Genomic DNA, 23710 nt, shown 5'->3' with positions numbered 1-23710 from the left:
ACTCAGTGGACGCCATCTTTCTTTGTAGAAGATGTTCTTTTGCTTCTCCGGAAGACGTGGCGGTGGCGGTGGCGGTGGCAGTTTCCTGGGTACGGGTCGGTCGCAGTCTGTTCCACTTCGGAGAAATGGGATTCCTGGGGCATGGCAGGTTATAACGAGTAGGTGCATTAGTTTGTGGGTAGGATGACGTAACGAATCGGAAGTGTCTGTGGCTCTGATGATAAGGCGTATTCTAAGTAGACACTGGATGGCAGACTGTTTTGACTGAATTACAGAGAACTGGCTTCATTAGTTGGTTTGCTTCTGATATTAGCAAACAGTCGCTTCTACACGTTTATCACATTGTTACGACTTCGACATAAAAAATTCGAAACGTGTTATGCAACACGATTAACCTTGATATAATGAAATCAAGTTAATAAAATATTCAGAATAACCAGTATTGATTTTAACTTGAAAAGTTTCCGTTTGAACTTGAAGGCATTCTGCAAACTAATACCGAGTATGAATATAGCTTTATGTCTTACTCATCGCCATGATGATGTAGGCAGCAAGGATCTCTGAAACGTCGGTAGAGTTGACCATACTACACAACGCAATAAGACAGTCATTTACGTGTCTATTAATTTGTTGCCAGTGTTATTTCAAAACGAGATTTTGTTCTTCTACTACAGGAGGTCATATCTGCAATAAACGTCTTTCAACTACCTAAAAATCATCACTGTTTTAGTTTACAATTGCCTTCTAACATTAAACTATCTGATAGCTGTCGCAGTTAGGGATATAACTATTTACTAATTGAAAGCCGAGTGGCCGGATCTAAATTATATCCAGACTACTTGCTTGCACTTGATTTATTTAAGGTTCATTTTAATAATATCCTCCGTGTAATCTAGTTTTAATGATGACATTTATGAAGAAGCAAAACGATCCGGAATTTCCTTCTTATTTATCGTCGTTGTCACATCATTTGGACTCGTATGTAGTTCAAATGTCACGTACCGTCTTATGTTCTTGCAATGAGAAGAGTTTGAACTTAATGTTTCTTTACGATGCACGAAACCTATGAGATTTTTGTTCGTAATTTTGTATAATAAGCAACTGTACATTAGGTAGGTAGTTAAATTGAGACCATTTTGCAGGCTGGATTAGAGAATCTGTGCATTTGTTCATGCGGTGGGAATTGTGAATCTAATTTCACGTCACGAACTGAATCAGATGTCGTTGCTTGTTTGTGTCCTCGAACAAAGGATTATTCATATGCACAAACCTCGTAAATTGAATTGAAATCGTGAACATGGTGGATGGACTGTGGTCGTTTTATCGATTAATAGTTTAATATCACACAAGGAAACATATTTTGTTTATGAAGATGGATGTATTCTCTGGTAGAAGTTTACCAACGTTTCAGAGGTCTTTGCTGCCTCCATCATCAGGGCGATTTGGCGCTCTGTCCGATTCAGGTCTTCCGACACACACACGGAGTTCTGTAAGAAAGTTAATATTCAGTATTATAATATGTATACATCTATTTGTCACCAATTTATTTGTTCATTTCTTAAGCATTAGCTAAAATTAAACCAGTTTACTGAAGAAGAATATGTTTAGAAGCTAATAATTCTGCAGCTAGTCAATAAATGACGCGGCATTCATTACCATGTTCAAAATATCCCGCCAGTGAACCCCACCCTGAGCCAGCTGTGTCCATTCTACACCCTCAAACATCATTCGGTTACCATTAGTATTCGTTCATCTTCCCCTTGGTCGTCCAAGTTGTCTCTTTCCTTCGGATTTAGCTACTAAAATTGCATACACACTTTTTGCTCCCCATTTGCGTGCTACTCTCCCGTCCATCTCATCTTCCTTTTTATGACATTAATAATATTTGGTGGAGAGTTCAAATCATAACACTTCTCAGTGCGAAACATAAAATGTATTTCAAGTAATTTATGTCTAGTAATTTGTTTTTTTAAGCTTTTAGGGACATTTTAGAATGGTCGTGGAGCTTAAATCGTCAGACCGCTTTCTGGTTGTAGCTCCAATACAAAAGCTCTTTATTCCGTTTAATCGTAGTGAAAGTATTTTTAAAAAATGTAATATCTCGCAATTGGTTACACATTATATAAAAGTGAGGAAATAGTCTTTCCGTCTGAAATTTAATCTTTGCATAGTTGTGGTGCACAAGTCTGCCGCAGAAAGATTTGTTTTCTGTCCCGGTCTTTGCTTCCAACGCTTTTATTAAAAATAATTAAATCCCATTTTATTTTGAATGAGAGAATATAAGCGTTAGGTGAAGTCGCGTCCTGTCTACCAAAAAATATCCCGAACTTCACTGACTGATTTTCATTACGAGTGTACAACCGACAGCGGCGGTTCTAACAAAATTAAACCACCCGTCACTACGATTAATATTTGAATTGCACATTCTCGCCAACATGGCACCGCGCGTCAATTTGTTCTTTTTTGTCATTGATTGGGATGTGGCAGTTTATCTGAATTAATTTACGGCTTAACTCTTCAGTTTTGTGATTTTTCATTATGTATATATAGGTAGACGCTAACGTTTTTTAGGGCTGAAGATGGAGGCAGTTTGTTCCCCTGAGATGTTGATATCAACCATCAAGTCCACAAGACCAACATCGACAAATAATTAACCAATTTGAAATGACATTAACAGTCTGCACGAATGAGGCGTCGAATAACCTGGAAAAATTCTTCCTCACTCTTAAAATCTACGGAGAATGTCACATCCCTAACAATGAATAAGGATGCTTCCAATCTAAATTGTGAATGAGTAGACAGACAGTGCCGTGTCTCTTGGGTTTGCTACACCAATTACAGCTTTTGTTCCCCAATCGGATGCTGGTATAACAACTTAATTCACAATAATATATAAATTACTTCTGAAAATAAAAGTAACGTACATATGCAAGGTTGACGCTATGAGAGGAAGATACTTGGTCGACTGTACCAGGGCTGACAAACTCAAAGAACCACGATATGTTACTTCAGTTTCTACAATCTTTGGGGCGAAAAGCTAAGTCTCTAACCAATGCAAGATAACATGTAAAGTTATAATTTTAAGATTTCTGTCTTCTGGGTTGTTGCGCTGTGTAGTGTGGTCGATGTTTACCGACGTTTCACAGGTTATCAGGGCGATTCATCGCCCTGATGACGGAGGCAGTATGACCTCTGAAACGTTGGTAAACATCGACCAGACTACACACTGCAACAACCCAGAAGACAGAAATCTTCATACTCATCGCACTGATGATGGAGGCAGTATGATCTCTGAAACGTTGGTAAACATCGACCAGACTACACAGCGCAACAACCCAGAAGACAGAAATCTTCATACTGATCGCCCTGATGATGGAGGCAGTATGATCTCTGAAACGTTGGTAAACATCGACCAGACTACACAGTGCAACAACCCAGAAGACAGAAATCTTCATACTCACCGCTGTGAAAACCTCAAATCTTACTTATAGTTTTAATTTAATCGAATTATCTGTAATGTGAATTGGGAAGTTCGTCTTCATGGAATTACCTTCTGTCGCCTGACATGAGGCAGCGTAATTAAAACCAAGCCATGCTGTGCTTTCCACTGTGAAATAGGCTCTCACACCTTTCCGCTTCGTAATACGAGACTGCATTTCCTTTATGAAGAACAGCTGTGATTTTATTAATGTATTTTTTCTTTCTATCTTGTACCTTCACGACTATGTCGCAGGAACTTGGGGCTTCTTTGTAATATCTATCCATTTATCGACCCACGTAATATCAACGTGTTAGTGAAATACTCGAGCATGTGTTTCTAGAATGTTCGCTCGCCACCCATCTATGGAATCAGCTGTCAAGAACCTTGGAATTTCTGCTGGGATATTACAAAATCAACGGCAAAGCAGTTAGTTACCTACGTGTATAAACGTTCTGAAAGCACGACACACACCAACTCGTTAACTTCATACTAACTCTTGCAGTAAGCGCAGTGTATAAAAATAATGAAAAGTATGGACGGATTTCAGAACTAATTGTTACATAATCACGTGGGAAGTCAGAACACTTGGTGATATGCACGCCATATACACTATATATATATGTGTATGTACACATGGCATTACATATATTTTAACAGTTAATAAATCTGTGATCTGTAATAAAGTTCTAACTTTCTGTCTTTATTTTGTGCCAGACGCTGAGGATTTTCCTCGGACCGTTGTTTTTGTATCGTTTTTTTCTTCGTCGATTGGTTATTTTGTAAGGTTTCAAAAAACACGTTCTTTCACTTAGTGGGAACATAAGCAGAAACTTCTATAAAACAAGTAGTAAAGAATAAGGCGGATATTAAGTTGCTGATTGTGGTCTTCTGGGTAATGACGTGGTAAAGTGTTTTAAATAATCGCCAAAGTTTCGGAGAAACCTATCAGCTCCATCCTCGGGTCTGCAGTAATTTCAAATGATCTACTTCAACTTGAATGTCGATACCGTCGAATTAACTATAGATAAATTGCAGCTTATCTTGTTATCCATATAGATATTTTCTTTTTGTGACTTTCAGTATTTATAAATTAAATTAATGAAATAAGATAGTATAATTGCGTCATATTGTGAATCAAATATTAAATTAATTATTCGGTTTTGTCCGTCTAATCACAATTATATTTAAAATTTACAAATAACATGTTGTAAAAATGTTCCAAATGTAAATCGATTATTCGATGTGGAACATAAAATGATATTTTAATTATCTTATTTGTAAATTTTAAATATAATTGTGATTAGACGGACAAAACCGAATAATTAATTTAAATTAATGAAGTTCTAAATCAGCTTTATAAATCAGAAATTGAATTCATTCTTTATGACGATTTTAATATAGATTATTTTACACAGTTTTTCCACGTGCTAGAGCTTGTTTATCTGTTGAAACGTTTAATATTACACCTGCTGCTCATTTTCCTACAAGAATCCGGAAAAAGTCAAGCACAGAAATTGATAATGTGTTTACAGGTATTAGCAGGCAAATTCTTATTATATTAATTCTGTAGAAACGGTTTCTTAGTTATTTTATTGACCAATGAAAGGGTAGAAGACATTTATATTTGGGTCAGGTATAAACAGAAACGACCGCTCAGTTCAAATGTTACGTTCAGAGTTAAAGTTATAAACTTACGCAAATCCAAAAGTAATTCCAGTTGATTTGTTTCATGAAACATTCATTTACTTCTATGAATTAGCTTCATATTTAAAAAAAAACAAAACACAATAGCCCTACACCAACATTTTAAGTAGCCTGTCAATTACTAGCAAAAACTGTTCATAAAACAAAGCGTGTATTTTGATATTAGACAAACATTTTATTCAAACGCTGGAAATGGAGTTAGCTTCTGTACTCGTGTGCAAATTATTATACGAAATAATTATGATATCTCAAAATTATTGTAGGTTATTATTACTTTTTTCAAATTTGGCTTGACTTTAGATTGTTTAAAACCAAGAATATTATTCCAGTTGACAACATCTTGATTTTTTATTTCCGTTTAATGTTTTACTGGATTCTGAGTGATAGGATTAGGTTTAGTGTATAATTCGTCCGATTTATAACCAAGTTCAGTGACGGGCTTATGTAAATATGGCAGTGAACCTGCGAGTTACATTAAAGCAGCCCTACTTAATGACTAGGTGAGAACTGTCAGTTTCTCTGGGACGATTCGTTTACTGTGACGTAATTGAACTAATATATGTTGCAGGTATTTATGATATTCGTCCTTAGTATCGCTCCTTTAAAATTTATAGGTTTGTGTTTCCTGATTACGTTAATTAATTTCAAGCTGATAAGGACTGAGTTTGTATTCTGTTAATTAGACTTTGTATGATGAGGAAGAGGTTTTTAAAAGGGAAAGTAATTAAGCACATGGCTTTTCTCACCTAATTATTTAACCTGTAACAGATTGCATATCTTATCACCTCAAGAGTGTGATCATAAAAGAGGGTTCGGAAGGGAGTATCTAAATGTCTACTACCTCAAGTTCTTAGCTCTTTTAACACCAGCAAAAAACCGAAAAAAAGCATTACAGGAACTTGAAAAAATAAATAAATTTCTCTCAGAAGCAAATTCATACACCAGCTTATTATAGATGTTTATCGACGTACCAGACGAACTTTCCACCTCCTTCATAATGGAGATAATGTTGAAGACAGCAGACACCACTAAAACGTCGTTAAGCTTCTACCATACTACATGGTGCAACATCCCAGAAATAGTCAATTCATATTCGCAACCCATAAGAAAAGAACTGGCTGGTTAATTTTCCTCTCTGTGATTTAATTTATTATGACCGAAATAGAATGACAGTAAATTAATTAATTAATTCAACTGTGATTTTATATATATTAGGACACTGTGCCTGAATATGAGCTTGAACGTGAAAGATTTTTTTGAGTTACACTTCACAGGGCGAAATGTTATAGGTTTGTTAATGGGTTCGTAGTCGTAGCTTTGGCTGCGAGCAGTACCTTGCCCACTGTTCGTGTTAACCGGAGACCGTTGCGCAGGGAAGAGTTAATTTCAGTGCTAATTCGACCGGCAGCCTGCAAATAGTCTGGTTGCTAGACCAGTTCTTTGACTGATGCCCTCCAGCACCGACCCTCATTCAATCCAAACAAGAGGCTTGATCCTAGTCGAGTGAATATTACAGCTGTGGTGGTTTCAGATATTCCTTTCATGACAGGCCTACATCAGTTCAGAACCATTTCTTTCTACCTTCCAGTTGAACTGAGTCTGCTACGTAGTGGATCAGAGGTGAATTGGAACCCATGCGATGTTCCCACGTCTGCAAAGGGCTTGAGAAACAGCAGAGGACACAGAATTCGAATACTTCCTGAAATGGGTTTACATTTAAGGTACTGCAATCGGAGATTTTAGTGAGAGACGTCTCGGAATAATCTGACAGAACGTGTTCTACTGTGGAGTTGATTACGTGACTACCGAACGTCGCGGTTGAATGGACTTAACTAAATGGTGTCATAAGCGGAAGGTCCCGGGTGTAATTCTGGATCACTAAGGAAGAACATAAATTGAGGATGTTTAAGAATAAGGTTATGGGGAGATGTTTGGATCTAAGATTAGGGAAACAACAGAATAAAGAAAATTATAGTGGAAATGGTTGTCTTCTGGGTTGTACCGCCGTGTAGTCTGGTAGAAATTTATCTTCCTGCCTCCATCAACACGTCGTCCTCATGATGGAGGCTTCTATGACCTCTGAAACGTTGGTAGCCTTCTACCAAACCACACGACTCTGCAACCCAGAAGGCAGCCAGCCATCTTTATACTCGTCGCCGTGAGAACTTAAAAACAGACCACGTGAGATAATATGCGGAGATGGAAAGATATTATTAAAATTGGTCTCATAATGTGATGTAGAATGAAATGAGTTGAATCCTTACAGGGACTATTGGTGGACTACTGTGAATAGTGATGGAATTTTGGTCTTCATAAAGGTAGTGTTTTCTCTACTAGCTTAGCGAATATGGCATTTGTAGTGAGGGCTCTGCTCCTGTGAGTTGCTTAATTCATTTCGCTCCCACGAAACTTAGTTCTAAGCATCTTCGAAGTCCATTTATTCATTTCATTTAAGCTTTTTCTTTCTCTAAAACCTATGTTTCGCAACACATCTTCAGATGAAGTCATTTATTTTTCGCGGTCTAGGGAATAGAATTGTATGTAACAGCCCTGCTAAAGGAGTGAAAGGTAGAATAAAGATAAGAGTTAGTGCAACTTGTTTAACGGCAGATTTTTCAAAAGTGTTGAAATTTCCATAGTCGGGTACACATTTGATACATGGGGACTAACTGTATTATAGTTCAGTGGAATAGCCTATTTTCTTTACGTTTCACGAGCTAAGATACAATGTATCACGTAAGTTGAAACCAAGGAGCGACCATATTTACATAGAGATTTTCCGTTGACAGTGATGGATTAGATAGTGTCCAAGACCAGCTCAGTTCCGGGTTTACTAACGTTATAAAAATGTCTGAATATGTTAGTCTTATGCTTGTGTTTATTTTAACTGTATTAGGTTTTCTATATGCATAAGACCTTTCGGATTGGTTAGACGATATCAGATATGTGTGTCTTCAACCTATATAAGTGCTGGTTTCATGGCCGCGGTATTAGCTGATAATTATGTTTTCTTCATCATAAACATCACGAATTTCCTGGCCTGTTATTGTTACAAGAATTAAGATGATTAATTCTGTATATTTATTCGGAGTTGATATCTTGGGATCCAATAATATTCCTCCAACTCTTTGGGATGTTGAGCTGTCTAGTCTGATAGAAATTGAACGACGTTTCAGAGGTGTTTACTATATTCATCATCAGGGCGATGAGTAAAGTGCCCACGAAAAAGTGAAACTACTAAATGGAATTTTATTAAATTTGGTGTTGTAGGATTTGAAGTTTTCACGGCGGTGAGTCCGAAGATGGCTGTTATCTGGGTTGTTGAGCCGTGTAGTCTGGTATGAGTTTACCATTGTTTCAGAGGTCCTTGCTGCCTCCATCATCAAGGCGATTGTAAAACCCAGAAAAGAGCAATCCTCAAATTTGGTATTGTGATTCATGTGCATTAAAGATTCCGAGTAGAATTAATGTTTTATTAATATGTATCCAATATGTCATCTACTTCACTAGGAATTAAAATTACATTCCTAGTTTCAGTCACATTCTACGTTATCTTCGCGTCGCACGAGTAATTTTGAAATGGCACGTGTAGCAGGGATTTGGGGGAAAATCGAATTGAAGCAAGTAGCTTCAGGTGGAATTTCATGTGGCTGCATGTTTCCCAGGGACTGTGATATCGATTATTAAGTGTTGTGTGGGTGTAACGACGCATTGCAGTGCACGGAAGTGCGTGGACTACCGTAGATTTTGGTGGATTTCCGAAAATGTCTGATGCGTGTTTGGCATTATGGAATATGGCAAGGCTAGTAATGAGCCCGTACCTATATCCAGTTTTTGTTGGAAATTTGCCAGTTTCTTTAGCTGTATGTCTTTAATTATTTATAAAAGTATTAAAGTAATTTATAAAGGTTCCTACAACCTGTGATCGACTGTTATGCATATTTTAGTGTTCCCAATTAACACGGGCCTAGTTTGTTTTCCTGAATCATGGCAACGATTATAACAATACACACATTTATAAATATTATCTCACAAGGCCCAAAATCCATTAACGGCAAACAATTACCAACCAAACAACCAAGCTACTAGCAGTTTCATATTTTATAGATTGAAGTTGTAATGACATAAGTTATGAAACCACTGGAGAACTTTGATATAAAGTGTATTGATTAGAGATTACTTGCATAATAGGAAAAATGTTTCTGTGGAAAGCGAAATAACTTCTTAGAAACAGAGGCACCCTAATCATTAGGTTTACTGACATTTCCTCAAGTGCTGTTCTTTAAAGTGCTTAACAGACCTGAAAGTCTACACCTTTTACTGGCTCATCTGATAGCGGATGATATAACAGGTTCAACGTCAGATTCTCTCTAGAGCGACATGCATGAGTTTATTATAAAAGAAGTTAAAATTAATGTCACGATCAGATGACGGATTGAGTAGCTGGCAACAGTAATCTACATTGGGCAGTTCATTGCGTATTATGTACCGACAGAGACATTGTTTCAGAGTAAAAATTCAACTAAATTTCGGCATAGAAATATGGATAAGACTGTTAACGTAACTGTGAAAATCAAAACCTGTTTTACTGTCCTTTACTTTCTCGTTAATTTTTTTTTTACCTCAGTTTGCTTATCGTTTTAAAGCGAATATATTTACATTGTACGCCATGCAAAATGGACATATGGCCAGGACATATGTATAGAACGTTCCAAGCAGGCATATACGTACACTTTATAATACTTCTTCGTTGGCCACGTCATCCAGTCGTTCACTGCTGTCAACTGCGCCACGAAGCTGACGGTGGTCAATCTGAATAGCTGAACTAGATTTACTAAGTGTCAATGCTGATGTATTTGATGGTTCAGTTTATTAAAATGTTTATATTTAACTTATCTGATGTGTGTATACATCTTTTTGGGACATTCTGTATAAAAATTCTGTTCAGATAGAAGTACCTGATTATTGACAACATACGTTCAAAGATGCAGTACAGTTTGGAGTACCTTTCGTTTTCAGACACATTAATTTAGATTTAGTGCCCCTCGTTTGCTTCTGATTCGCGTGTTGGAGCGTTGATAGAGGAAATCAAACCTAGCTATATCAGTCCGTAATATATTATTATATTATTAATAAAGTCAGTTAAGGTAAATTACATTATAATCTGCTGTGGCATAGATGTTACTGTCTCTGAACTTTTCCTGTCCATAGTGTAGCCCATATTATAATCTAAGTTTGTAAAATTTGGAGACGTACTTAAGATTTCAGCTTTTTCCTTTTTTTGGCTTCTTCAGGATGGTCTTTCGTAAAGTAAAGAATTGTCTTGGTTGTCTAAACGACCTTCAGAAACTCAAGGTCTTTCTTGTTATGCGTCTTGACTTGATGTGATGTTACATTAAGTAAACCCATTAATTTCGTTCACACATTGTTATAGTGCATACAAATATATTGACAGTTTTAGGCTGGTTTTCCAGTCTGTAATACGCGATCCGATAAAATAATTCGCCTCGCCTAACTTCGTTCCAGTGCATACTTTATTACTTATATCCGTTAACTGGACCATATGCTTCCCACAGTAGCCCCATTTAGTCTGGTTTAATATACTTTGTTCGTTTAACCAAGCATAAATATGGAAGGTATCATATGTGTTAATATGAGAGTTCATGTGCTGTTTGATGTCACGAGGTGTAAAAAATATTGACTGTGGATATTGAAGCTTGTGTATGTTTTGGGTATAGGATGGAATGTAGACTTATAATAGGGGATTAATAATAATGGGATTTACATTTTGGTATTGTTAAAAGAAAGTAAACATTAAATAAACATTTGTATGGTATAGTTTTATGCTTTCTTGCCGGATACTCAGTCGTTTGAGATTAACCACGTTTTACAAATATATATAACTCAACGTTCGTGTAATGTTTGACATTAACTTCATGTAGCATGCAAGGATGATGAAAAATGCAAAGACAGTAAAGTTCAAGTAAGAATACTTCTATGGAAAAAATTGCTTTGGAGACAAGCATATATGAGGTGACAATATTAAAAAGGAGCTTAAAGAAATTTTCAAATCTAAAACTTCTTGACGATGGTGAAGAGTCAATTGAATAATTTTTTTTTTTGATATTATCCATCGTCTAGTAAAGACATTTTATGTAAACTGTGGACTACATTCATCTGTCTCACGCTGGGTTCAAATTGTCGACTGTTTTGAAAACTATAATGAACCTTCGTGTACCATAAAAGGTGGAAGGTTTCTTGACGTACTTTCTCACTGTCAGCCTTTCTGCTTCTTGGAATTTGTTATGAGGATTTTTATTCTTAGATTCTTGTACATTCGGCTTCGTCTAGATTCGAACTTTGACCTTTTCAATCACGACTGTTATGGTTATATTCTTCTCTTACACTTTGTTTCTGGTCCATAACTTCCAGCTTTATCATTTTCCTCTAAACACGATTCAGCCACTTTTTTATAGTCTCGTGGTACCTCTTTATCCTTCGGGCTTGTTACGTTATAATTTTTAATAAAATCCTCATCTGATTCCATAGAGAAAAGTTTGTGAGGAACTAATGTTCCTTGTGCTAGTTAATAACTTCTTTAGCTTTAATGTAATCCGAAGTTTCAATACCGTTTTCGCAAGAGCGCGCCTTTGTTCCTGTCCCCAGGCTGAAAAATCTAGTCTACACTTTTACACCCTTATTTTAAAATCGATATTAAAATTATTTACTTAATGCCCAAGTGTCCCACCAAATTGAGTCTCTCCTATAGAATTTCCAACAAATATTTTTGTTTGCATTTCTCATCTTTTTCATGAAAAACTGTTTCATGTCGTTTATTTCTTTCCAGTTAATAGTGCTAATTTCTCATAGGTTTATGATTTGTCAATAGAAGCTTTCTTTCAAAAATATGATGTCAGTTTTCACTCCTATTGTTCAGGTCCAAACATACTCTCTCCGTATGTGTGTGTGTGTGTGTGTGTGTGTGTGTGTGTGTGTGTGTATATGTATGTATGTATGTATGTATGTATGTATGTATGTATGTATGTATGTATGTATGTATGTATGTATGTATGTATGTATGTATGTATGTATGTATGTATGTATGTATGTATGTATGTATGTATGTATGTATGTATGTATGTATGTATGTATGTATGTATGTATGTATGTATGTATGTATGTATGTATGTATGTATGTATGTATGTATGTATGTATGTATGTATGTATGTATGTATGTGTAAAACTACATAATTATGAGCTTAAAAATCTGCACTCCTCCCCCAGTATTGTCAGGGTGATTAAGTCGAGAAGAATGATATGGGCGAGGCATGTAGCGCGCATGGATGGGACAATGGGTGTGCACCGGGTACTGGTTGGGAAACCTGAAGGGAAGAGACCGCTGGGGAGACCTAGACGTAGATGGGAGGATAATCTCAGGCGGGATCTATGGAAGATAGGAGATGAAGGATACTGGATTTTATTGGCCCAGGACAGAGCCCGGTGGAGGGCTTTGGTTAATCCGTTGATGAACCTTCGGGTTCGGTAAGCCATCTAGTTAGTTTGCTTGTATGTGTATTGAATACAAATTCAAATCTGATTTCTTTGTTTTTCCACCTATTGTACAATTGTAAACTAATTTTCGCGCAGGCTAAACAATTCCGCCCAGAATTAGGCTTCTTAATATTCCCAATTTTCGCATGTTAACTTTGTTATGTGCATGGAGCTGTCTGGTAGCTCATGATGGTAGATATAATGGTTGGCAGGGTACACGACGAAGTTTAGAAAGTCTCCATTCTCTTTTAACTTTATAAAATATCGATATACATTGTTAGTGACAATGAACTTATTAACAAACCTGGGGAGGTAAGTGTTTAGAATCGAAAAGCTTGTTCCAGAATTGAATATTTGCCAATAGATGATTAAAAATATACGCGAGGGAAATTGGCCATGTGTATACAATAGGAGGGAAAATTGTTTAGAATTAAAATTTTTATTCTCACAAACATTTGAGTTTCTAATATTATTTCAGGGTATTTAAAACGTATTCAAGGAAAAATATATAGTGAACGAAGTTGCTTAAATTAATGTGTTGCATTTTCCTCTATATTTTAACGGCAACTTTGCATGGGTTAAATAAATATTTTAATGATATGTCAGAGTTGTAATTTAATAACCATAAGTTATTATAAGAAGCGTGCTTTAAACAGTAAAAAGTGTTAAATTGTATAGATTCTGCTGAGTGAAGGTGATATTTTTCACGTATAAATGATAAAAAAATTTGTAATATGAAATTTTTAGCTCCATTGATAATTAAATATTACCGTCAATAGGATTGGTTACAGTCCTCTGTTTAATAGTAAAGTTAATTTGGTATTTGCATGTTTTATTCCTATTAAACTGCAAAATAATGTACTTCAACCACACGAAAATAATTTAACTAATCAACTTATAATATTTTAAAGTATGCTTGCATAATTAATGAAGTACGACCATATCCAGAAAGCATTTTTAATCGTAAATTGAATTATGTTTGTTTCATTTTTGGAAGTCTTTTATGCATCACGTGACAAACACGAACGTTCTGATTTAATTGTACACAATCAAGTGTTCTATATTGCTGTTTCCATGGACTTGATCTGCAGTTCAATATATTAACAACAAGGCCACTAAGTTTCGGGACCTGTTTCTAATCGCATCTTCAGGTGAAAATACCTATTCTTTTTATTTCGATATAAGAAGCTAATCAACAATCCCTGGACCATAGATTCAACAGAATAGGCAGTTTCATCTGAAGACTGGATTAGAGCTAGTTTTCGAAATTTAATGGTTTCTTTTTTGAAATATTTAACTGTGGATCAAATACAGAGAAACAGTAGTATAGAATGTTGTTAGAACCCTATAGAGTTATATTGCGCGTAAAGAGGTTTTCTACATAACGATGTAACAAAATTACCTATATTTCTAGAGTAGCTACTCAGAACTTACGATTACCATTATTACGATAATAAACTGTTGAAATGAAGTGTCTGAGAGGCGCCAAAAATGCATCCATTTGGAAAAGGTGAAGAATTATGGTTTACTCAGAACGTCTTGTTCTTATGTCTGATATAAAAGAAAAATGAAGTTTACAGTTAGAAATTCGTGTAAGAAATCTAGGCAGAACAGTAAGTCAGACTTCTGAAAAAAATATTTCAATTTTTTACTAGACATTGCGAACACTAGGATGACATCAAAATTGAATTAGACCTATAGCCTCTCTTGTAAGCCTGAAGAAATAGCAATAAGTAGGATTCGAAGTTTTCGCTGTGGTGATTCTGAATATGGCTGTCTTCTGGGTTGTTGCGCTATGTGATCTGGTAAAAGTTTGGCGACGTTTCAGTGGTCCTTGCTACCTCCATCATCAGGGCGATCGGTAAACTTCTACCACACTACACGGCGCAACAACCCAGAAGACAGCCGTCCAGAAAACAATAAATTAATATTTTAATGTATTTGTGCAGTTTCTATTATGTAACATTCTGTATATTCCGAACTACTGAAATATCTGAACTACATTATGCGGATTCTTTCTTGAGGTGTTTATACCTGTCTTGGTTTACAAACGATCTCTTTTATTGCAATTTCATGACCAGAATTTTGTATCTATTTCCTATATCCCCACGCATCCTACATGGGTTTGCCGCGCCGTTCTTTTAATTTTTCGCCGTAGTAACAGGCGAAGAATAATCATTACGAAGCTTCTTATTAACCAATGCTGTCTATTCTGTTACGTTTTCTTTTGTAATTCCAAACATTTTCCTTAGTACGTTCCAGAACACCTTCAGATTTATTAATTCTTACATTTAGAATGAATTGTCTTGTGTTTTTTGATACCGCATGTCAGTATTAGAAAACTTTAAATCGAAAAATATTGTTAACAGACACACGCAAGACAAAATTTTAATCCAATTACAGATGCAAAGGAACTGCTTAAATCTAAATTCCAGTGAGGAACTTAATGATATAAAAAACTCCATCTGAAGTACACTTCAGCTTGCAATATGTGCTTTACGTCACTCACTGCTTGACGTCATCTTCTTAAACATTTATAATAGTAGCGATTAATAATAAAACAGCCTTCCATTTCCCCTCATTGCTCTTATCATGTACTCATATTTATTATTTTAATTTGTATAAGTGATACATTAAGAGACTAATGCACACTTGTTCAGTGAAATGTAATAGTTACTTATCTAAAGTGCTCAGTAATTAAATTCTTTCAAAAGAAGACTTCCTTTTGGCGTTACCATGACAACATAATAATTCAGTACATGTAGGGTAGGCACGCCACTGATAATTCGTGTCACGAATAGTTTGTAGATCACTGATAGATGACAACACGGACGAAAACGTAATTTGTTGTCGAGGTTCATGGACAATGGCGTAATGGCAATCGATCATCGTCCCACATTACAAAAATGAGAATCCGTCACATTGGTGTTATCGATTTTAAATTGCGAGTTTGGATCATCCTCCAGTGGCATAACGTCCATCCAAAATTTCATGAAAATCCGTCCGACCTCCTCGAGTTATATGCGCCATGATAGAGGATCGCGGGTCATGGCGTCGTGACGGTAAATCTTTCTTCAACCTCACAAGTTTTAACACCCGTCGCTTTGGTGTTAAAGGTTGTAGGGCCTTTTTAAAAAACGTTTGGGGAAGCCTAACTAACTAACTAACTAACTAACTAGCTGGCTTAGGGAACCCGAAGGTTCATCACCGAATTAATCAAAGCCATTACGATGACATAATGACGTAATAATTTCTTTCAGCAATCGTTGCTTTAGAATTGCCGACTCTAGAAAATGAAAAAGTATGTGTTTGGACAAGCCTGTGGTGGCAAAAAAATCCGTATCAAATGTCGTAAAATTTGATCAAACTCTCCCGCTTTACCTCTTATTTGTTATTTATTTGCAAAATTTGTAGTTATTAGGGTAACCGAAAAATGATAGAATGTTCTCGGCTGAAAGACAGACAGTCGGACAGAACAGGTATATAATGTTTATTTTGCTTACGATAGAGCGTAAAAAACTACTAAAAAGCAAGATTTCAGACATTTTAATAAATCCATCATGTGTCTGTATTTACGTATGACAAAACGTATATGCATTATTATATTTTCTTTCTTCTTTTCCGTCTTGAATGCATTAATCCATTCATTCATTCGTTTTCTTACTATCTCCTGCCTCTTCCATACATTTGCCTCTTGTGCTGCCATGTTGAATAACCAACCTTGAAAGGTCTTCGTGACGTTATGTTTTTCAATGCATAATAATATAATATAACGTAATGCAACGCAAAATAACGTGATATAACATTTGAATCATTTTATGTCATGTGTGCAGTGAAATTTTAAATTTATTTTACTGAAAATTTGTGCATGTATTTTATTGTGTCGGATGTACGACTTTCTTGGAAAAATTAACTGATTCTTCATTAACTCCGGTAATTTCAAAACTCAGAAGAAGTAAATTATACATTCATTTTATTGGAAACATCTTTTAGAATTGAATTACTAACTTCTACAGAAATGAAACTAGGTCTGAGAGTTCAAAGCAACAAGAAGGAAATACGTATAAAAATAACTTCGTAAGAACACATTCTGAAAGAAATATTCAAATACTGCAGAACATCCAAAATAAACATAAGCACAAAGTTTCATATCGAAATATTTCCAGAGACAAATTAGTAATACAAATAAAGCATAGGAAATAGAAATGAAGGTTTTAAACTGAAACGCAAACACAGGAACCATTGAGGGCATGTCTCGTGATTTGCTAAACAAGAAGGAAATCAATATAAATATGCAAGTTAAATACCAGCTAAGCTAAAATTACATGGACTTATACAGTAACGAAATAACACCGTAAAATTCGATGTTATAAATTGTTCTGTTGGATATCTGACATGTAGGTAGTCCTTCATATTTTAAAGATAAATGTAAAAATATCTAGAAGGTAACGAAATTCCGTTACGTACCGTTTACTAAATAGTGAATAGAGATTTCTGCGTGCCAAGTTCAGATGTGCACGTAGCTATAACAACCAATCTCTAACAAAATCAGGCATCAGTAATACTGTTTGGGGTTGATGCTGCCATTTCACTCCAGCAGCCCACGTTTATATCATGACCAACGATTTCTGCGAATAATCACTTCTACGAATAATGACAAACAGTTTCTATCTTCTATCTCGGAACCACAAAAACACATCAGTGTTTGGTCAGGGGCGAGTTGCAACAGCTGTCCCATATATAAAAGAGAGAGACTTTGGTCATTGGTTTGCAGCCGCCAGTTCCAGCCAAAATTAATGTCGAAATTCTGTGTGACACACATGCCCTGACCCCATAATGGACTAAGAATAAAAACCAATTATTTAAATATCTCACATAATTGAGTTAATGTTGTTGGTCACCATCGTTTAAGTTTGGGAAAACATAAACGTTGAAGTATAAATACAGTGGAATTTTGTGCAAAGGGCTGTTCTTTAATCTGCCTTCGCTCCCAAATTGACTACAGAACACCAGCACGTATAATTGACACGAACTTGACTACGAAGCAGGGCTCTGTTGTGTCCTACATAACAGTACTTTGAAAGGTCAATCCACTGTTGATTGAGCGATCGCCAGAACATGTCAATCAAACCTTTATTAAGTAATCGAATCAACTCTGGAGCTTGTCACTAGCACTGTATTGGTCAGAATAGCACGTGGATTGTGATGGACATTTCAACTTAAATTATGGGGGGTAAATATTGAACAGAGCCCTCGTACCAGGTATATTTTTCCTCCTTCATTATATTGTCTGATGGAGTAAAGCTATGAAGGTCCGAATTGTTATGTGTTATGTAAAAGTAAACACTTGTTTCAGTTCGTAGTAAAAATTTTAATATTTAGTTCTATCATCTGCTGACCGATTTATGTTTAGAGGTTTTTTTATATGACACTTCTGGAGACATTGTTCTACATCGTTTACGGGCCAAAAATATTACACAATATACAGTTCAAATATTAAAATACAGAACTGGAGACAGAATGCTTCTCCGAAACGTCGACATGTGCCAGCGTGTCTACACGACACCAAACCAAGAATAAAATTATCAGATGCTTATCTGCGTTTCTATGTTTGAGAGTATGTGGGATCAGCATGGCGACTGCTAAAGTTTTTATAGGGTGCTCGACTTTTGAAGTTTAAATGTAATAATGTCACTTCCTAGACTCAGAGGCTAAATTGATTTATCAACAGTTTTCGTCATGTTAGGAGGCCGCTTGATCTCATCTGTTGTTACTCCAACGTTTGCATCTCAGGATTAAAGGGGATAGTCACAAGGCATTCATTGAAATTGTTTACGTACGACCTCTATGTCTCTGACTAATTATAAATTTACAAATAAGGACCCATGCTAAATAAATTTGATATTTACGTGAATCACTTTGATCAAAGTTAACATTAGCAGGGAAGAACCCTGCATATGAACTTATCAAACTGGCCATAAAAGGATACAGATTACAAATAAGGTATATATTAGCCTATTTTATTTGGTGTTAACACGTTCTTTGTGTGAACCGTGTATAAGAAACGCTTATACCCGTCCATACGTCACGTGTCTTTACAGATGTTTAATCTCCAAACAGCTTAAGAGATAGACTTTTGTTAACGGAGCCAAATTTCATTTTGTAAATTTATAGTTTACGTGAACTTCTAATATACTGAGTAACTGAGTAACTGAGTAACTTTATAAAATAGATTGTTCTTTAGAAACGAAGAATCCTTCAGGTGATCGAGAACCAACCACGGGTTACATAGACACAATATTTTTTTTTCTTAGATCTGTCTTTATAGTTTCCTTCGATCTAATCCTGTGTCTACCAGAGTTCCTAATCGAAATTTTGTGTGTCTTTTCGAAGATTTAATAAAAACATTGTCCCATTTATATAATAATATTGTTGAAACATGTTACTCAGTTGATAATATAGACACTACTAAGTAGGCTTAACTCTAGATTAAACATTTTCCTACGTGTTTTATACGTACTTCCCTGAAACCACGAGAAAACGTAGTTGATGAATCTTTACTACTGATCTATCTGTAGTTTTGTCTGCAATGAATGATCAGCACAATATATGCGGGACGAAAATCCGCAGATAATGCATTTATAAACCAGTGTATTTAAAACCAAAGGTAAATATTATTTTGATCTTGATTTTGCTGTAGACGATAGCGGCACTGGTCTGGTAACGGATTGAACACATAAGCTCATTTTAATGAAATATAGGGTAAGCTTCTACTGAACCTTGTTAACCAGCTCGTGGCTTTTTCACTAGAAGTCAGCTGCGTTTAGACGAGAGTATGGATATGTGGAGAAAACCGAAAGGAGCAGACTTTTTGAGAAGGTGGCAGTCGCTTAGCTGGCCAGGAAACTATAGTGTCACCAGACCCGCAGTGTTTATGAGAGTCCGCGATCGAATCAGGGTGTGGGTCCTGAGATAGTTGAATCCAGTTTTTATAAGATTAATCTTGTTTTGTGTTCTCACACTTACAGATCCATAAAATTGTTCTCCTTAAGTTTTCCGAATAAATTGTATGCATTTCCTGTTTCCCTCGTGCGTGATAAATATATTGTCTATTTCACACTCCTTTTCAGAGCATTAAATAACAATTCTCATATGAATTAACTTGTTTTTGTGCCACTGATGATGACCTGTTGAAGTCGAAATGCGTTTGGCATTAGTGTCCTACATAGTGTAAACAGTTTTGTTTGTAAGCATATTTTATATAAATTCTCTTATTTTGTTACAGAGGTCCTTGCTGCCTCCATCATCAGGGCACGTGAGTGACTTGATTACACTTATCTGGGTTTTGGCGTCGTGTAGACATTTTGGTAGATGCAGACGTTGATTACTTAACGACTTTTACCAACTGCAGAAATTATATGGTGTCAAATGAGATGGGAGATGGTTACGAGCCTCGAATTAGACAGCAAGTGAATGAAATTTCCCATGCCTTTTATAAAGCACTACCACGGCATTTACTCAGAATATTGGAAGAACTTAATAACATTAATCAGTAATGAAATTGTTGCTTTGTCCGAGGTTAAAACTAAATACCTTAAGAAAAAATGTTAGAAGAGTTATCGCTTTGCTAACTAACCTTCTAGGTTTTGTGTGGTAATATTTTTGTTATTTAGTAAATTTTATATAGTTTGTGGCGATGTAGCATTTAAACGAACTGGGCTTTATGGGATAATTGTTAATTTGGAATGAATTTGAAGCAAGTTGCTGTGGCCGATTTCAAGGCATTTTCCTGACATTTGTCACGAAATTCTTCAGTTGGGATACCTACTACTTGGCCAGGATTCGAAACCATTATCCCCCGAATTCTGGTAGACAAGTTACCACTGCGATGTTCTGCTTGGTCTTTGTGTTACTAAATAGCAAGCAATTTTAAGTGTATCTGACCTTATCTCAACGCGAATATTTTCACCATTCTGTGTAACTACATAGTATGCAAGGAAGTTAAACTGACCAGTTTTAAACGAAACGCGATGTTAGCCACATTGCGAAACTTTCATCCGTGATTCAGACGCTGTATGTTACCAACCTACTTCTATTGTACATGTTTAATTACGCTCTTGTATTACAAATTCAAATGTACTTTCAGACGAAACAACAACAACAAAAAATAACGTAACAGCATTGCCTGTTTAACTGTTTGCGTTTGCTGTTTTGTATACAGTATCCAATTCCGTTGTTCGGTCCTCTTCTAACACCGCCATCCAAATTGAATTTCATTCAGACCCGACCACCGTGTTGTGAACGGTGGTGGCAGCCTTCGAAACGGAGGATGATAAACCTCTCACAGTACAGTGCACTGCATAAAAACTAGACTATTTCTTCTTATGCCTTTACCAAACATTTTCAACAAACTGTGACCACAATTTCAAAGCCTTGCATCAAAACTTTACAGGTATTAAAATCTAGCCGTTGGCCATGTGGATTATAGGATTCCTAAGTTTGGACTTCATAGTTAAAGCGTGTTGTAATTTGTATGTAAATTACTGTATAAGTTAACATTCTTTAATGGGAAGTTTCTTTACTTTGACACACCGTAAAAATGGATGTTTTAACTAGAGTCTATATAATTTCTTCAGGATTTTTAAACGTTCTTAGAAACCAAGACATCATTGTTTCGTAAAACATGTGGATATGTTTTTCTTTCAGTCCCTCCAAGCAAATGTTGTGGTTTTGTATTAAATCATGACACTTCTTCCGTCTACATATTTTCCAACTTTAATGGGTACTTTTATTTTTATAATGTTACATATTTTATCGTAACATTGTACCACTACATTTAATAAAATTACTTCTTTCTGTAAAAATAATACTAACTTTACAGTTATTATACTGTATTGTATTAACTATATCTGAAAGAAACAAATGGCTTCGCGTGTTTGTGCGCTGTATATTTTCCAGGATTTAGTTATGCTGGTATGTTCTAAAACACGTGGGAAGCATTAAATGGGACTTAAATTCAATTTAATGCATATAATTTAACACGTTGTAAAGATTATTTTGTACCACAAGAAAACACTACTGTTGCTAACATAATTATATTTTATAGCCTATTTAATCTTTGAAATGTAAAGTATTTAATAGTATAGGCCTATAAAATATCACGTCTAAGAACCGAGATGCCTTAAGGGAAACAACATAGATTGATTTTTCAGAACAGAATGCTAACGAAAATATTCATACCTAAGAGGGAGGAGGAAATAATTATAAAGTTTGAGAAAATTACGTAATGAGTTTTTATATGTTTAAGTGTTCATCAAATATTATTAGGTTAATAAAATCAAAGGCCATGAGATGGGTGCAAAATAGGTGTTTATGAGAAATCAATAAAAAATAGTGATCATAAATCCTGAAGAGAAGAAGTTATTTGGACAGACATAATAAAAAATTTGTTGATGTTAATTTTCTGGGTTGTGAAGCCGTGTTGACTTTGAGGTAGATACAAACATTTTGGAGGAACGTACTGTCTCCATCTTGGGGGGGGGGGCTGCCGTGACGTTGGAGGCAGCATGTTCCTCCAGTATGTATCTACTTGCAAATCTACATGACATCACAACCTAGAAGACCAACATTGACATTATAACCGCCGTGAGAAATTCAAAAATAATTATTAAAATATTAAAGTGAATGTTACAAGTAGCACATGAGGAAGGTTCATGTAACTCAAAACAGGACCTTGTAAATACGATAATGAGCATTCCAATAAAAACAATATTTACAAAACGAGGATATATCGGCTATATTAGAAATAAAGTCTGATATCTTCCGAATATAAAGAAAATATTTACTACACCAACATGCATGCTAAATGATATTAAATAAATATCAGCTTAAAATATCTTAATGTTATCATCTATTAGCCAATATTAACAGGACATAGTTGAATGTATTTAGGCCAGTAATCATTCAAAAATATCCGCTTTAATATCTTAAGCCTGCACACGTCGATATGATATTTGGCAAAGTACAAGATGTGGTTTAGAGACGCTGATAGAACTTCAGCTTACAAACACAAAGGCTGTAATTAATGTCACAGAAAATCTCTCTCTGATTCTAATTGTTCCCAGTGACATCTGTCGTTGCTTGTCATGAAACATCTGTTGGAACAATTGAACTCCAACTCCTCTCATCGTAATATAGATATTCAAGGCGAAATATTTGTAATGCACGGATGAGACATGTGATCGGAATACTTGATGCAGTAATTAAAATGACTACCGTCTCTTCGCATGAAGAAGTGTGATACCCAGATGCATCTGACAGTATTTATATTACATTCCTTTTTACCCAGTTAGAATATAGACGAAATGCTTCATGTGCAGCGGTTACAATATTGATTATTCACTATTATTAACATGTTCACACTTGAATTTGTGATCTATACGTTATCATGCACCTAAAAAAATTGGATGTTATTTAGTTTAATAACATTATTTAGCTGGTTGTAATAATTAATCCCAATACGTATCTGTAGAAAATAATTATCTTTAGTTTAGTGCTACAATTATGTTTGTATTCATTTATAATACAGGATGTACACATTAAGTGTGAACAGTTTCACTATAGCATTGTTCGTGCCCCGAAAGATAGAGGAATGTAAATTAATGCGTTTAAGTAGGTTATATAATCAAGTTTATAACTCGAATTTACTTGCTAAATTTGCTTGTAGCTCGAGAACCGGTATGCCGATTTGCACCAAACTTGGCATGTTTATTCCTTGAAACCGGAAAAACATTGAAGAAAAGTTAAAACTCCGAAAAGTATGGTGAGTTCGTAACTCGGTGAAGAATTTTTTTTTTTTTTGCTCGGAATTTAAGCACGACGGAAAAATTCAAGAAACAGTATCGTTTGTTTCGGCAAGGTTATTACAAAAACTGAAGTCAGTTACTCAAATAGTGTCCTGAGTTTGAGTCTCG

General features: G+C 35.5%; 1 protein-coding gene across 2 annotated transcripts in view; it reads left to right on the top strand.

Moving 5' to 3' along the window:
- LOC110832898 (1-phosphatidylinositol 4,5-bisphosphate phosphodiesterase epsilon-1) overlaps positions 1–23710 on the top strand; it is a 468153-nt gene that overhangs the window by 210758 nt on the left and 233685 nt on the right. Inside the window, exon 2 of one of the 2 annotated variants that reach the window (XM_087345016.1) lies at positions 20023–20052. The exons of the other annotated variant lie outside the window; for it this stretch is intronic. The gene's annotated coding sequence lies outside the window, so the exon portion shown is untranslated. The remainder of the gene's footprint in view (positions 1–20022; positions 20053–23710) is intronic. 2 annotated transcript variants of the gene reach the window in all.

This window comes from Zootermopsis nevadensis, unplaced genomic scaffold (genome assembly GCF_977971745.1).
Source record: "Zootermopsis nevadensis isolate Lab colony 2312 unplaced genomic scaffold, Znev_1.0 Znev_ptg000008l, whole genome shotgun sequence".
NCBI lineage: Eukaryota > Metazoa > Arthropoda > Insecta > Blattodea > Termopsidae > Zootermopsis > Zootermopsis nevadensis.
This window is presented reverse-complemented; position numbering and strand designations above follow the sequence as displayed.